The sequence below is a fragment of the Chiloscyllium punctatum genome, chromosome 3, assembly GCF_047496795.1.
Source record: "Chiloscyllium punctatum isolate Juve2018m chromosome 3, sChiPun1.3, whole genome shotgun sequence".
Taxonomy (NCBI): Eukaryota; Metazoa; Chordata; class Chondrichthyes; order Orectolobiformes; family Hemiscylliidae; genus Chiloscyllium; species Chiloscyllium punctatum.
Window position 1 is genome coordinate 84,290,797 of NC_092741.1, and position 13,687 is coordinate 84,304,483.

At 42.3% G+C, this 13,687-nt stretch overlaps 1 protein-coding gene across 4 annotated transcripts in view; it reads right to left on the reverse strand.

Annotated features, from left to right (window-relative positions):
- Positions 1-13,687, reverse strand: part of tbc1d32 (TBC1 domain family, member 32) — a 247,339-nt gene that overhangs the window by 194,233 nt on the left and 39,419 nt on the right. The window contains exon 1 of one of the 4 annotated variants that reach the window (XM_072555917.1): positions 8,564-8,668. The exons of the other annotated variants lie outside the window; for them this stretch is intronic. The gene's annotated coding sequence lies outside the window, so the exon portion shown is untranslated. Of the gene's footprint in view, positions 1-8,563; positions 8,669-13,687 lie in introns of those variants that run through there. 4 annotated transcript variants of the gene reach the window in all.

Here is a 13,687-nt window from a genome sequence, read left to right on the forward strand (position 1 = left end):
GAATTAGGGGGTAGCTGATGTAAACCAAATAGTTTAAAAAGGAAGATCTAGAGGAAACTGCAAGTTATAGAGTGGTTAGCCTGGCATTAGGATTGGGCAAAGTGCTACAGTCCATCATTCGAGTACTTCGTAAGATAGTAAGATGATCAGTCAGCATGGATTTATAAATAGAAGTCATGCTTGACAAGTCTGCTGGAATTTTTGAGGATGCAAGAGTGAATAAAGGAGAAACCAATGGATTTGGTTTTCTTGAAATTTTCAGAAAGCTTTTGACAAAGTCTCACATAAAAAATTAGCATGATAAGTTAAAGTACATGGGATAAGAGGTTGTGTACTGAAATAGATTGCAAACTGGCTGGAAGACAGGAAACAATAGGTCTTTTTCTGAGTGGCAGGCAAATGACTAGTACTGCAAGGATCAGTGCTTGGATCCCAGCTATTCATAATATATATTAATCATTTAGATGAGGAATCTACAGTCATATCTCCAAGTTTGCAGGTGATACAAAGCTGGATGGGAGGGTATGCTGTGAGGACGCAGGTTAAGTACAGTGTGAATAAATGAGATGTTATCCATCTTTGTAGCAAAAAACAGACAGGCAAATTATCTAAATGGCAATAGATTGGCAAAGGGGTACATGCAATGAGACATGGATGTACACCACTTGTTGAAATCAAGCATGCAAATGCAGCAGGCGGTGAAGGCGGCAAATGGTAATGGTAGTCTTCATAGCAAAATAACGAGAGTTACAGGAGCAGAGATGTCTTGCTGCAACTATACAGACATTGGTAAGAACACATCTGGAGTACGGTGTGCAGTTTTGGTCTCCTTGTCAGAGGAAGAATGTCCTATCTATTGAGCGAGTTAAAGAAGGTTTACCAGATTGATTCCTGGGATGACTGGCCTTTTAGAATCTGTTCCTAGCTAATCTTTCTCATTCTACGACAATTTTAAACATCACTAATCACCTTATAATCTTACAAACATGAATCACTGAAATGTTGAAAATATGAATACAAAATTGCTCGAAATTTTCAGCAGCGTTGTCTCTTTCTACACAGGTGCAACCAGAGTTAACATTTACGGCAATAACCTTTCCATGGGTATTGTCATGAAAAGTCTAACTGCTTCTCCCTCCGTGGATTCAGCCAGACTTCAGTATTTACACTCCATAATCTTCTGTTTTAAAAAAAACTTAATTTTTATTTCAACTTTTGTGTTTGTATTTACCTTTTCAGTGATGTTGTTCTCTACTGTTCCTATTCATTCAATAGGTTTATACAGACTGTATATTCTAATTTTAGCATTCCTAATGTTTTCTGCAGTTTTTCTGAGGGCAACAGGGAAGGATAAGGCCATAAGACCATAAAATATGGGAGCAGAATTAGGCCATTTAGCCCATCGTGCCTGTTCTTCCGTTCATAGTTATGAAGTCACAGAGATGTATAGCATGGAAACAGACCCTTCGGGCCAACCCATCCATGCCGGCCAGATATCCCAACCCAATCTAGACCCACCTGCCAGCACTTGGCCCATATCCCTCTAAACCCTTCCTATTCATATACCCATCCAAATGCATCTTAAATGTTGCAATTGGACCAGCCTCCACCACTTCCTCTGGCAGCTCATTCCATTCACGTACCACCCTCTGCGTGAAAAAGTTGCCCTGTAGATCTCTTTTATATCTTTCCCCTCTCACCCTAAATCTATGCCCTCTAGTTCTGGACTCCCTGACTCCAGGGAAAAGACTTTGTCTATTTACCCTATCCATGCCCCTCATAATTTTGTAAACCTCTATAAGGTCAACCCTCAGCCTCCGATGCTCCAGGGAAAACAGCCCCAGCCTGGTCAGCCTCTCCCTACAGCACAAATCCTCCAACCCTGGCAACATCCTTGTAAATCTTTTCTAAACACTTCCAAGTTTCTCAATATCTTTCCGATAGGAAGGGGACCAGAATTGCACGCAATATTCCAACAGTGGCCTAACCAATGTTCTGTACAGCCGCAACATGATCTCCCAACTCCTGTACTCAATACTCTGACCAATAAAGGAAAGCATAACAAACGCCTTCTTCACTATCCTATCTACCTGCGATTCTACTTTCAAGGAGCTATGAATCTGCACTCCAAGGTCTCGTTGTTCAGCAACTCTTCCTAGGACCTTACCATTAAGTGTATAAGTCCTGCTCAGATTTGCTTTCCCAAAATGCAGCACCTTACATTTATCTGAATTAAACTCCATCTGCCACTTCTCAGCCCATTGGCCCATCTGGTCCAGATCCTGTTGTAATCTGAGGTAACCCTCTTGGCTGTCCACTACACCTCCAATTTTGGTGTCATCTGCAAACTTACTAACTGTACCTCTTATGCTCACATCCAAATCATTTATGTAAATGACAAAAAGTACAGGGCCCTTGTGAGAGTCTATGCCTCTTTTCCTCCTATCAAAGTTCATAACTTACCACAGTGTATTGTATCAGCCTCTTCTTTGCTCATTCTCCTAGTCTGCCCAAGTCCTCGGCAGCCTTCATGTTTCCTCAAAATCAGCTGTCCCTCCATTTATCTTTGTGTCATCTACAAACTTAGCAACAATGCCATCAATTTCTTTGTCAAGATCATTAAATGTAGAATGTGAATAGTTGTGGTCCTAACACTGAACCGTGCTGAACTCCACTAGTCACTGGTTGTCATCCTGCAAAAGACCCATTTATCCCTACTTTCTGCCAGTCAGCTCATCCTCTATCTATGCCAGTACCTTGCCCTAATATGGATAGGGAAAGGAGGAATAGAATGACAACATATTGGGTAACATCTAATCACGATGCACAACAGGTGGCAGAAGAATTCGGTGGGGTGTGGTTATAAGGCAGTATACAATTATTGCAAATCAGTTATCAAGGGGATTCCCAAACATAAAGCAGTTTTCCTTGTTCCTCATTGAAGGTCTCCCTTTCCCACCACCACCCATAAAGATAGTGGACAAAGTTCTCCAAATGTCCATTCCATTTCTTGCCATTCTGCTCTCACCTCTTCTCCTGAGAATCACAATAGGGTTCTATTTATATTCACATTCCACTCCATCAGCCATCACATAAATAGATCATCCTCCATGATGATGCCACCACCAAACACATCTTCCCCTCCCCTCCCAATATTAGAAAGGCACTGATCTCTCCAAAATAACCTATCCTGGCTTTAAAACACCTCAAAAACTCCATGCCCTTTTGACAACGTCTTCCGATCCATATAAGCACAAGAGATTCAAAATTTGCACTGCATTTCCTTGCATTATCCAAACACTCCAACAAGGGGAAAACAGCAACTTAAATATTCCTCTTCCAATATATTATACTTGCTTTAGCTGTTTAAAACATAGTCTGCTCTACAGCAGCATGGCTAAACAGATAAGAAGCTAGTTTAGGTCTGAGATTCATTTATATCGATCATATAAATCAGAGAGAGCAGAGTTCAGAGAGTTATTTGTTTAGGAAGGTAACACCGGGCAGCATGGTGGCTAAGTAGTTAGCGGTGCTGCCCCACAGAGTCAGGGACTCAAATTCTATTCCATGTTCGGACGACTGTCTGTGTGGAGTGTGTACATTCTACTAGCGATTGTGTGGGTTTCCACCGGATGCTCCAGTTTCCTCCCACAGTCCAAAGACGTGCAATTTAGATGGGCTGGCCAGGCTAAATGGCTGTGGGAGCCTGGGGATGTGTAGGTTAGGTGTGTTAGCAGTGGGAAATATAGGGTAGGGGGATGAATCTGGGCAGGATGCACGTCAGAGGGTTGTTGTAGACATTACACTTTTACACTTTAGGGATTCTATGAAACAACTGTACATTGCAGTTAAAGTTCAAACAGATCAACATTAGTTGATTGACAGTCACATATAATTACATCGAACACTTTTCACATAAGAGTACATGTAGAATCTTCATACTGCCAAATAACCACGCAATCTGATTTGGCCGTTATGTGCTCCTTACTATTTCAATATCTGGATTACAAATAAAAGTTTTCATGGATAGCCTTGTACTCATGGCAAACCATTACTACATCCATAGTGCCAGTTATTCCTGTAACTCCTGTGATAGGAACTTCCTAAGTCAGAATATCACATTGTTCATGTCTTCCTTCTCTATTTCTGAGAAATATATGCACAAAACACCCATATCTCATTCATAATGACAAAAATATACTGGCAAGATTTTTAATTTAGCTAGAAGATTTTTCCCCTAAATAATGCCCTTGCTATCCTTCTCTTAAGTAGTTGCTGAAATCTACCCCAATTCCATCTCTCTTTACAGACGCTCCTCTTCCTAGTCCTTTTAGTTATCCTTTTCTGCTAAACATTTTTAACTTGAACATATCACTTAATCCAGGTTTCTTATTTTCAGTTCAAAAAGTCAATTCAACAATTCTTAATACACTTGCATATTATCCTTAATTACAATTATGAAGAGTGGGATACAATGATTATTTACAGAGAAGCGCATTTTGTCAGAACTAAGATAATTTATGGGAAATCTAATGTAGATACCTTCAGTCAGTCAATCTTCTTCTAAGAGACACTGTTTTAGGTTGTAACATGAAACATTCCAGATCTGCAATTTGGGAATTGTCAGCTGTGTTGTGTGCAACCTACCTGTTTTGCCTATTGGTAGTAATTACAAATGATTGCAATTCTATTTTTGAACATTAAAGTAACTTTGCATCAATTACAGTAATGAAGTTTGTTTCCAACAGAAAGCCAATTAAGCACATTATGAACTTACTTCACCTTCATAAGTTTTGCTACTGACCAACATGGGAAAACAAAACAATTCTGCAGTTATTCTGGCTTTGAAAGTTTAGCATTAATTAATTGCTCCAATGGATTACTTTTTGACTCCACCTTCATAATAATATGACTCACATTTTAGATTTTTAAACTTAATCTCTTCTTGATATGCAACCATAATAGAATAATGTATTAGAATGTACCTATTAACATCTTCATCTATTTAAAAGAGGCGGCTAGCATTGAAACAAGAGACAAAGAACACGTTTTGTGGATAAAGATCAAATTATTTTTGAACCAAAGCAGAAAATATAACTAATGCAGAAGTTACTATTTCCTATTTATTTCCACATATATCACACCTACAAACTACGTTTGCAAAGTAACCACTGCTTGGTTACCTTGTAACCACCTTTGTAACACTGTAACCACCTCTGCTACTTGTTGTTGTGGTTCTGTTCGCCGAGCTGGGAATTTGTGTTGCAGACGTTTCGTCCCCTGTCTAGGTGACGTCCTCAGTGCTTGGGAGCCTCCTGTGAAGCGCTTCTGTGATGTTTCCTCCAGCATTTATGGTGGCTTGTCTCTGCTGCTTCCGGTTGTCAGTTCCAGCTGTCTGCTGCAGTGGCCGGGATATTGGGTCCAGGTTGATGTGTTTGTTGATAGAATCTGTGGATGAGTGCCATGCCTCTAGGAATTCCCTGGCTGTTCTCTGTTTGGCTTGTCCTATAATAGTAGTGTTGTCCCAGTCGAATTCATGTTGCTTGTCGTCTGCGTGTGTGGCTACTAAGGATAGCTGTCCTTTCGTGGCTAGTTGGTGTTCATGGATGCAGATCGTTAGCTGTCTTCCTGTTTGTCCTATGTAGTGTTTTCTGCAGTCCTTGCATGGGATTTTGTACACTCCATTGGTTTTGCTCATGCTGGGTATCGGGTCCTTCGTTCTGGTGAGTTGTTGTCCGAGCGTGGCTGTTGGTTTGTGTGCTGTTATGAGTCCTAGTGGTTGCAGTAGTCTGGCTGTCAGTTCGGAAATGCTCCTGATGTATGGTAGTGTGGCTAGTCCTTTGGGTTGCGGCATGTCCTCGTTCATAAGGGAAAGACAAAAGTCTTTGTAACCTTCAGAAATTAAAAATTAACCTTCAGCTAGCCTCTTAACAGTACACAGACAGCAATGTCTAGAGTTTAGTAATGATGTTAGTAGTGAAACACTGCTTTGGGCCATTATACTTTTAGCTACTCTGACAAAAGCATTTTCGTCAGAGCTTTACTCTCGACTGAGGAAAAAGTTTAAAAATTAATGAGATTATTACTTTTAATTAAAATAATTAACAAGCAACGAAAAAAAAACTATCTGCATGACATCTATAGCTGACTCGAGCGATGGGTGCATTTGTCACTCTCTAGAAGAAAAATAGCTCAAATGAGTTTTTAATGCACCTAGTAGTTTGAACAGCCATTATACAGGTGATTCCAAAACACATACATTGTAAAAGCTCAATTGGCCAAGACTGTGCCAACTGTCAGAGTACTTGCAACATGATTGAAGAGTTCTGAATGAGAAAGGCAGTAAAACAGACAAGATCAATAGATCATCTGACAAGAAGAAATTTTGCAACTCTTGAATGAGCAATTCAGAGGAGAAGTGGAAAACAAAAAATCAATAGAATGGGAACCATTAAAGGATAAAGCAACCAAAGAAAATTCTGTGGGGCATAAGCCACACCTGTCGTCCGGTGCTTTACACTGAGAATCAGAATGTAGATTTTTTAAAATCCAAAAACTAAAAAGCTAGTATCAGTAAAAATAACCAAAAAAAAAATGTATTTGATTGTCATTAAAAGCCTAACTGGTTTGCTAAAATCAGCAGGGAAAAATAACATATACTGTCATCTGGTCTGGCCTATATGCAACTCCAGTCCCTCATTTGCTAAATGTTACTTATCCTCTGAAGAGGTGTAACTGTTGTGTCATGGTTCAATGCAAACTGCAGAACAGCATTAGGCATATCTACAGTGTCTGCAATTATTTAATTCAAACAATAGTTTTGAGGATACAAAGAGCACATCTCTTACACACAAATATACTGATCACAAGTTATAAAAAAGAAATCTCTGGATGATATCAACATTTAACCAAGCATGATGTCAACAAGTATAAAGCAAAATTGAAATCAATGGTAATCTGGAGGGAATGTTGTTGTAATTCTACCTCAACTTTACTTGGTGCCTTTGTTTTTTAGTGCTTCCACTCCACTGATTTTTGTTTTCCACTTCTTATCTCAAAAACATGTTCCTAAACCAAGAAAGACAATCACGGTTACTAGAGATCAATCATTTCATTCCTAAGACTTCTCTGCAGCAGTTCCTCAAGTTGATATTTTAGACCAACCACGAGCAACTGCTTAATAAAGTTTGAAAATGTGATGTTCACCGATTGCAGAGTGTTCAACACTATTCATGGCTTCTCCAATACTAAGCCTGCGTGCAACATGACCTGGACAACATTCAGACATGGGCTGACAGGTAGCAAGTATCATTCATGCAACAAAAGTCACAGAAAATAGCCATCTTCAACAAAAGAGAATCTAACTAACTTTTCTTAATTTTCTACAATACTACTGCCACTGAATTAGATTAGATTACTTACATACTTAGATTAGATTACTTACAGTGTGGAAACAGGCCCTTCGGCCCAACAAGTCCACACTGATCCGCCGAAGCGCAACCCACCCATTCCCCTACATTTACCCCTTTATCTAACACTACGGGCAATTTAGCATGGCCAATTCATCTGACCTGCACATCTTTGGACTGTGGGAGGAAACCAGAGCACCCGGAGGAAACCCACGCAGACACGGGGAGGATGTGCAAACTCCACACAGTCAGTCGCCTGAGTCGGGAATTGAACCCGGGTCTCTGGCGTTGTGAGGCAGCAGTGCTAAACACCTTGCCACCGTGCCACCCCATAATTAACATCCTTGGGGTGACCACTTGATATGACTCTGCTTCCAGCAGATATTTTGCTGCATGCTTGGATTATCTACCAAAGTATAAGAAACTGTATGCGCATATCATGGTCATGAAAAATATAATGGACATTTATTACAGTTCACTAATCAAACACAATTACTAGATTACAACAGAGCAACATTGAGCAGCATGCTATACTTCAAATAATCCTGGGGCAAGATAGAACCTGTGATCTTTATACTCTCAGGTCACGTGTTATGATACAAAATTATGTCATTAGCATGTCTCTTAAACAAATACTGGGTATAAGACATAACACAACACCGTTGACCAGAAAAATAACTAGACCAGTCACAAAATATTGTGGTTATAAGAGCAGGACAATAGTTAGAAATTTAATAACAAGTCATTCACCTATTGACTCGCCAAAGTCTGTCTACCATGTAAAAAGGTACAAGATAGGAATAAAACACAATACTTTATTTAAAACATGAACTCTGCTTTTCTCTGCACAAACACTGCCAGACATACTGAAATTCTGCAGCATTTCTTTTCACTTTAGAGAATTTAAGATGTACCTCACGGACGAAATGAGCTCAGAGAAAGCATGCGAGCAAAGAGAGAAACTAGAAAAAGATGCAAGTTCAAGATTAAAAGGAAGTTGGCCACAGGGACTTGTGGAAGAAAGGATTGCAGCAAAGGCAACTGATCAAATTGTATCAAATAAAGTGACAGAGTCATCCATGAGCATCTTGTATCTGGAGAGTGGTTTAAGAAAACATGAAAATTATTTTTTTTTTAAATCCCAATCTGATTACCTTTAAATGATGATTCACATTAAGATTGGAGATACACAAGATGTGGATGTAGAACCAGTAGAAATTAAGAAGGGGATGAACACATGATTACATCATTTAAAAGGCCCTTCAAAAGAAATGGGAAAATTTGAAGTTAATGTAGTTTTGAAATAATTTAAATTTGGAAAATAACATTATTCATTCCATTCAACACAAATTGGAAAAAGACAGGACATAGAATTCAAGAGATGTTTGTTTGCTTGCTACAGTGTACTATAATTACATCTATAAATAACCTGTTTAAAAGGATGAGAGAGAGAGAATTTGGTTCAGTCTAATCTCTCTCGTTAGTCCATCTCGTGCTCTTTCCATCTGCTAGTTTCTCTTCGTGTCTCTAATCTCTTTCCTTTCATCTCTCACTAAATTTCATTAAACATTTCCTCCATCTCCAAATCTTTTATTCTTCTCAATGTCTCTCTCTTTCTGCCCCCAATCTCTCAATCTTGTTCTTTTCACAATATCCAACCCACCACAGACCTTCCCAGGACAACCTCTTGTCAGATCTGGACTGACTGGCATCCATGGTCACCTTACATGGCCCTACCAAAGCAGATCATTCATCTGTTACCTTAAAATTCATTTTTTTCTGGCACAAAGACCCCAATTTGTCTCCCTCTGGCTTTCTCCCAATGTACCAATCATATTATTTTGATTTAATGCCTTCGCTCTCCCTCTTTACTCTCCCTCAGTCCTCTGATCATTCTCTCTCAATCTTGAATTCTCTTCTGGTCACATAACTAAAACATCTTTCACTCACTGAATGTTTCATATCACAAGCGCTATTATTTGCTCTTGCCCTATCTTCCACTGCAATCTAGTTCAAGTGCTCTATCTGCAATCTCTCTTTTTTTGACACATAACCTTCCTTTGTTTCCTCAACTTTCTCGGTCTCCCTGGCCAATCCTAGATCACTCTTAGCCCTCAGGTTTATTTCACTCTGGTGCTTGACTTATATATCTTTAGCTATTTCTGTACAATGATCACATCTCATTTTTTTTATTACATGCAGCCTCTTCACCTTAACTATGTGGTGTCATCAAAAAATAGGTTTTGCACAGTTGAGCACACAGTATCTTAAAGTGTAACACTTATTCGTGGCAACTTCCAGACAGATGTGTGAAATAACTCCAGAGGCCAAAATCTAGTTCTTAAACCACCTTTTATTATACGTGGAGAGCCCATAACACTGATCCAGCTCCTTCAGAGGCAGCTCTCAAGAGTGAACCGGATGTCTGACACTCCTGCTCTTTTTATTTTATTACAGTGCAAAATATAGTTGACAATAAACAGAAGGCAGCAGTTCGCAAAAAAAACTATATAAAAAGGGGAAAGGGCAGCAAAGCCAAACCCCAAAACCCACCATTCAACCAGTTTTCAGGGAGATGAGGACAAACCTCAAATCCTACTTCCATTCATCACAAAGATAACAGTAACAAACACAGACAAGACAGCACAATCAAATGAGAAACAGTGCATAGAACACCGACCCAATATAGCTAAAAAAAACTGACACCAGTTCACATCACATTCTGATTGGACTGTACTTGGTGAGCCTTCCTGCAGGACTGTCATCAGCCTTCCAGTCTCTGGCCGCCCTGTGTACTAACTGACCCTCCCCAGGCCCAATTTCCTCCAGGCTGGTCATCGACACCCAGCTCTCAGCCGCCCCATGTGCTGACCGGACTACCCCGCGCTGCTTTCCTACAAGCTGGCTGTTGGCCCTCAGGTCTCAAGCCACTCTGTGTACTGACTGACCCTCCCCAGCCTGCTTTCCTCCCACACGATCGTCGGCCACCGGCTCCTGGTCACCCCAGATACTAACCAACCATCCCCGATCCGCTTTCCTACAGTGGGGCTGTCGGCCTTCCAGCACCCAGCTACCCCGCGTTCTGACACTCTCCTCTGGCCAGTGTGCCTACGGACCAGCTGTCGACCTTCCATCCTCGTGTGCTGACAGGTCCTCCTGCCCCAGTCAGCCTTCCTACGGGCTGCAGTTGGCCACCTAGCTCAGCCTCCCTGCGTACTGATCGGCCTGCCCTGTACCGGCTTTCCTGAGAGGACGCTATCAGTTGCCTGGCCCTGCCCACCCCACATACTGACAGACTCCTCCCAGCCCACTTTCCTCCAGGCCAGTCAGTCATCAATCTTCTGACCTCCAGCCAGCTCGCCTACCAACTGACCCTCTCCTGACCAGCTTTCCTATGGGCACGCTTCTGGCTACCTAGCCCCCAGTCACACTGCATACTAAGAGACCCACACCGCCCTTCTGCCCATCCCCAGCTCTAGGCTGGTCATTGCCCCTCCAGCTCCCGGCCACCCCACGTACTGACTAGCCCACGCTGGCCCGGACTCAAGCACAATTAATTACAAAACCCCCATTCATTAACAGACTTCACGAAGCCCTCACAATACAGTTTCAAGTACCAAGACAGAATCAACGTCCGAAAGCAAAGTCCACTCCAACAGGAAGTGAATGAACACTCTACGATACACAGATAGGTGTTCAGTCTCCATAAGAGGCCTGGGTCACTCACAGGGACACAGTATATTGTAAAGGTGCAATTCACTCATAGGGGTTTGGTCCACTCCCAAAGGCAGAGTCCATTCCTGAACTCCAGGACACAGCAATAGCTCACCTCCTAGCACACACACAGGTGTTCAGTCTTTACAGAGGCCTAGTCACCCAAAGGTACAAGCCTACCCATATAGGTCCAGCTTATCTGGAAAGATGTATTTTCTCACAAGGTCTCAATCCCAACACCAAAAAAAGTGAAAACATGTGCAAAAAATAAAGAAAACCAGACTGTAAAGGTGAAGCCCTGCCATAAAATCAACAGTCCTTTTCTCAAAGTAAAAAAGAGTAGCGCACAGGCTGTAAACAGTCAGTGAAACAACAGTTCCCCAATGAGAACTGAATTACACTTGTAACAGATTGACTGTTTAAATCAGCAAGTTTAAAAATCAGTCCTCAATAAAAAGGAATACCAGTTAACAAAATGGCTATATAATTCAGTCAGTTCAGGAATCCTCCAAAACCAAACAGAAACCAAACTGGATGTGGGCAGCCAGCTCAGTCAGTCCCCATCCCTGACACAAATGGAGAGTCCTTGACACGGATCCAGCTCCCTCAGAGGCAGCTCTCAGAGAGTGAACAGGATGTCTGTCACTTCTGCTCTTTTTTAAAATTTTATTAGACACTACAGTTTACAAACAATTAACATTAACAGCTGTATACAGACAAACAGCAATATAAAAGGGATAGGAGCATCAAAGCCAGATCCCAAACCCCACCGTTCAACCAGTTTTCAAGGAAATGAGGACAAACCTCAATCCTACTTTCAGTCACCACAAAAAGAAGCAGTAACAAATACATACAAGACAATCCAATTAGATAACAAACTGTGCATAGAATACAGAGCCCCCCCACCCCCCCCAACAACCCAGCAAGCCACTTTCCCTCTCACCCTCCGGCCACTCTAACGCGGCCTGCCACGACGCCCCTTTCGGCTCTCAGTCTGCCCTGACACACCTTCCAGCCACCTCTAGGTCAGCCCGCCCTGGTACCTGCCCAGAGTGACAGCGCTGAGGATGACCAACCTGCCTTCCGGCTCTCAGTCTGCCCCTATGAACAATCTGGCTCTTGCCCACCCCGACACACCATCCGGCCTATGGATTACCCAACACACCTTCCGGCCACCTCTAGGGCAACCAGTCCCCCTCCCTGGGGCAACAAGCCTGTGGATCTCAGCCTGCCCCTATGCATCTTCAGGCTCTCTGGTGGTCCAACACCTTCCAGCTACCTCTAGGACACCCCGTCCTGATTACCCTTTCTTGGAACGACAGCGCTCAAAACAGTCTACCCACCTCCCGGCTCTCACAACAACCAGCATTGGGTTGGCCTACCCACCTGCAGGTTCACAGGATGGCATACCAACCCTTTGGCTCTCAGGGTGACAGCATTCAGGATGACCGATGAGCCTCGCAGCTCACAGTGAGGCCTGCCAGACCCAGGGACACACAAGATAGTGCAGGTGATAAACCCAACAAGCATCAAGACAGAATCAATCAACAAACAGTCCCCCTTTTTTTTAAAGACAGTCCATTACCATAAACAGTTCTCTTCAAACTGTAGAGTCCATTCCAGTATACAAAGTGTGTCGCCAGAAATAGAGTCCACTCCAGGCTGCAGAGTGTGTTGCCAAAAACAGAGTCCACAACCGAGGGCAGAGTCCACTCCTGAAGACAGCAAATGTACACCCCACAGCACACAGTACACACAAGTGTACAGTCTCCATACAGGACTGGCCAAAGACAACCAGGCCCACTCGCAGGATCAGTATTTTGGAAAGGTGCAGTTAACTCACAGGGGTTTGGTCCACTCCCGAACTCCAAGATCCAGCAAATGCTCACCTTCCATTACACACAAGGTGTTCAGTTTTTACATAGGCCTAGTCGACTGACAAAGGGCATGGCTTGCCCACAGGAATTATTCATCTGGAAAGGTGCATGTTCTCACAGGGACTCCGTCCAAACACCAAAAAAAGTGAAAATACATACAAAAAAGGAAAGAAAACCAGAGTGCAAGGGCTAAGCCCTGCCACAAAATCAATATAGTCCTTTTCTCAAAATAAAAGAGTAACACACTGGTTGTAACCAGCCAGTGAAACAACAGTTCCCCAATGAGAACGGAGTTACACGTGATTGTTTAAATCAGCCAGTTTAAACATCAGTCCTCAATAAAAAGGAATACCAGTTAACAAACTGGCTATATAATTCAGCCAGTTCAGGAATCAAGTTTCCTCCAAAAACAAACAGAAACCAACAGAAGCAGTACTCACTGGATGTGGGCAGCCAGCCAGCTCAGAGTCAATCCCTCCCTGACACAAATGGAGAGTCCTTGACACTGCACCAGCGCCCTCAGAAGCTCTTAGAGTGAACAGGACGTCTGATACTACTGTTTTTATTTGTCAGCCAAGGCTCACTGTTTGGACCAGATTAAGAGCCCCAGTCAGGGAACTTATATTCTACGAGATCCATCAGGTTGGCCTCATTGCAATCACTACATCTCTCCCCTCCCGAGTCCAA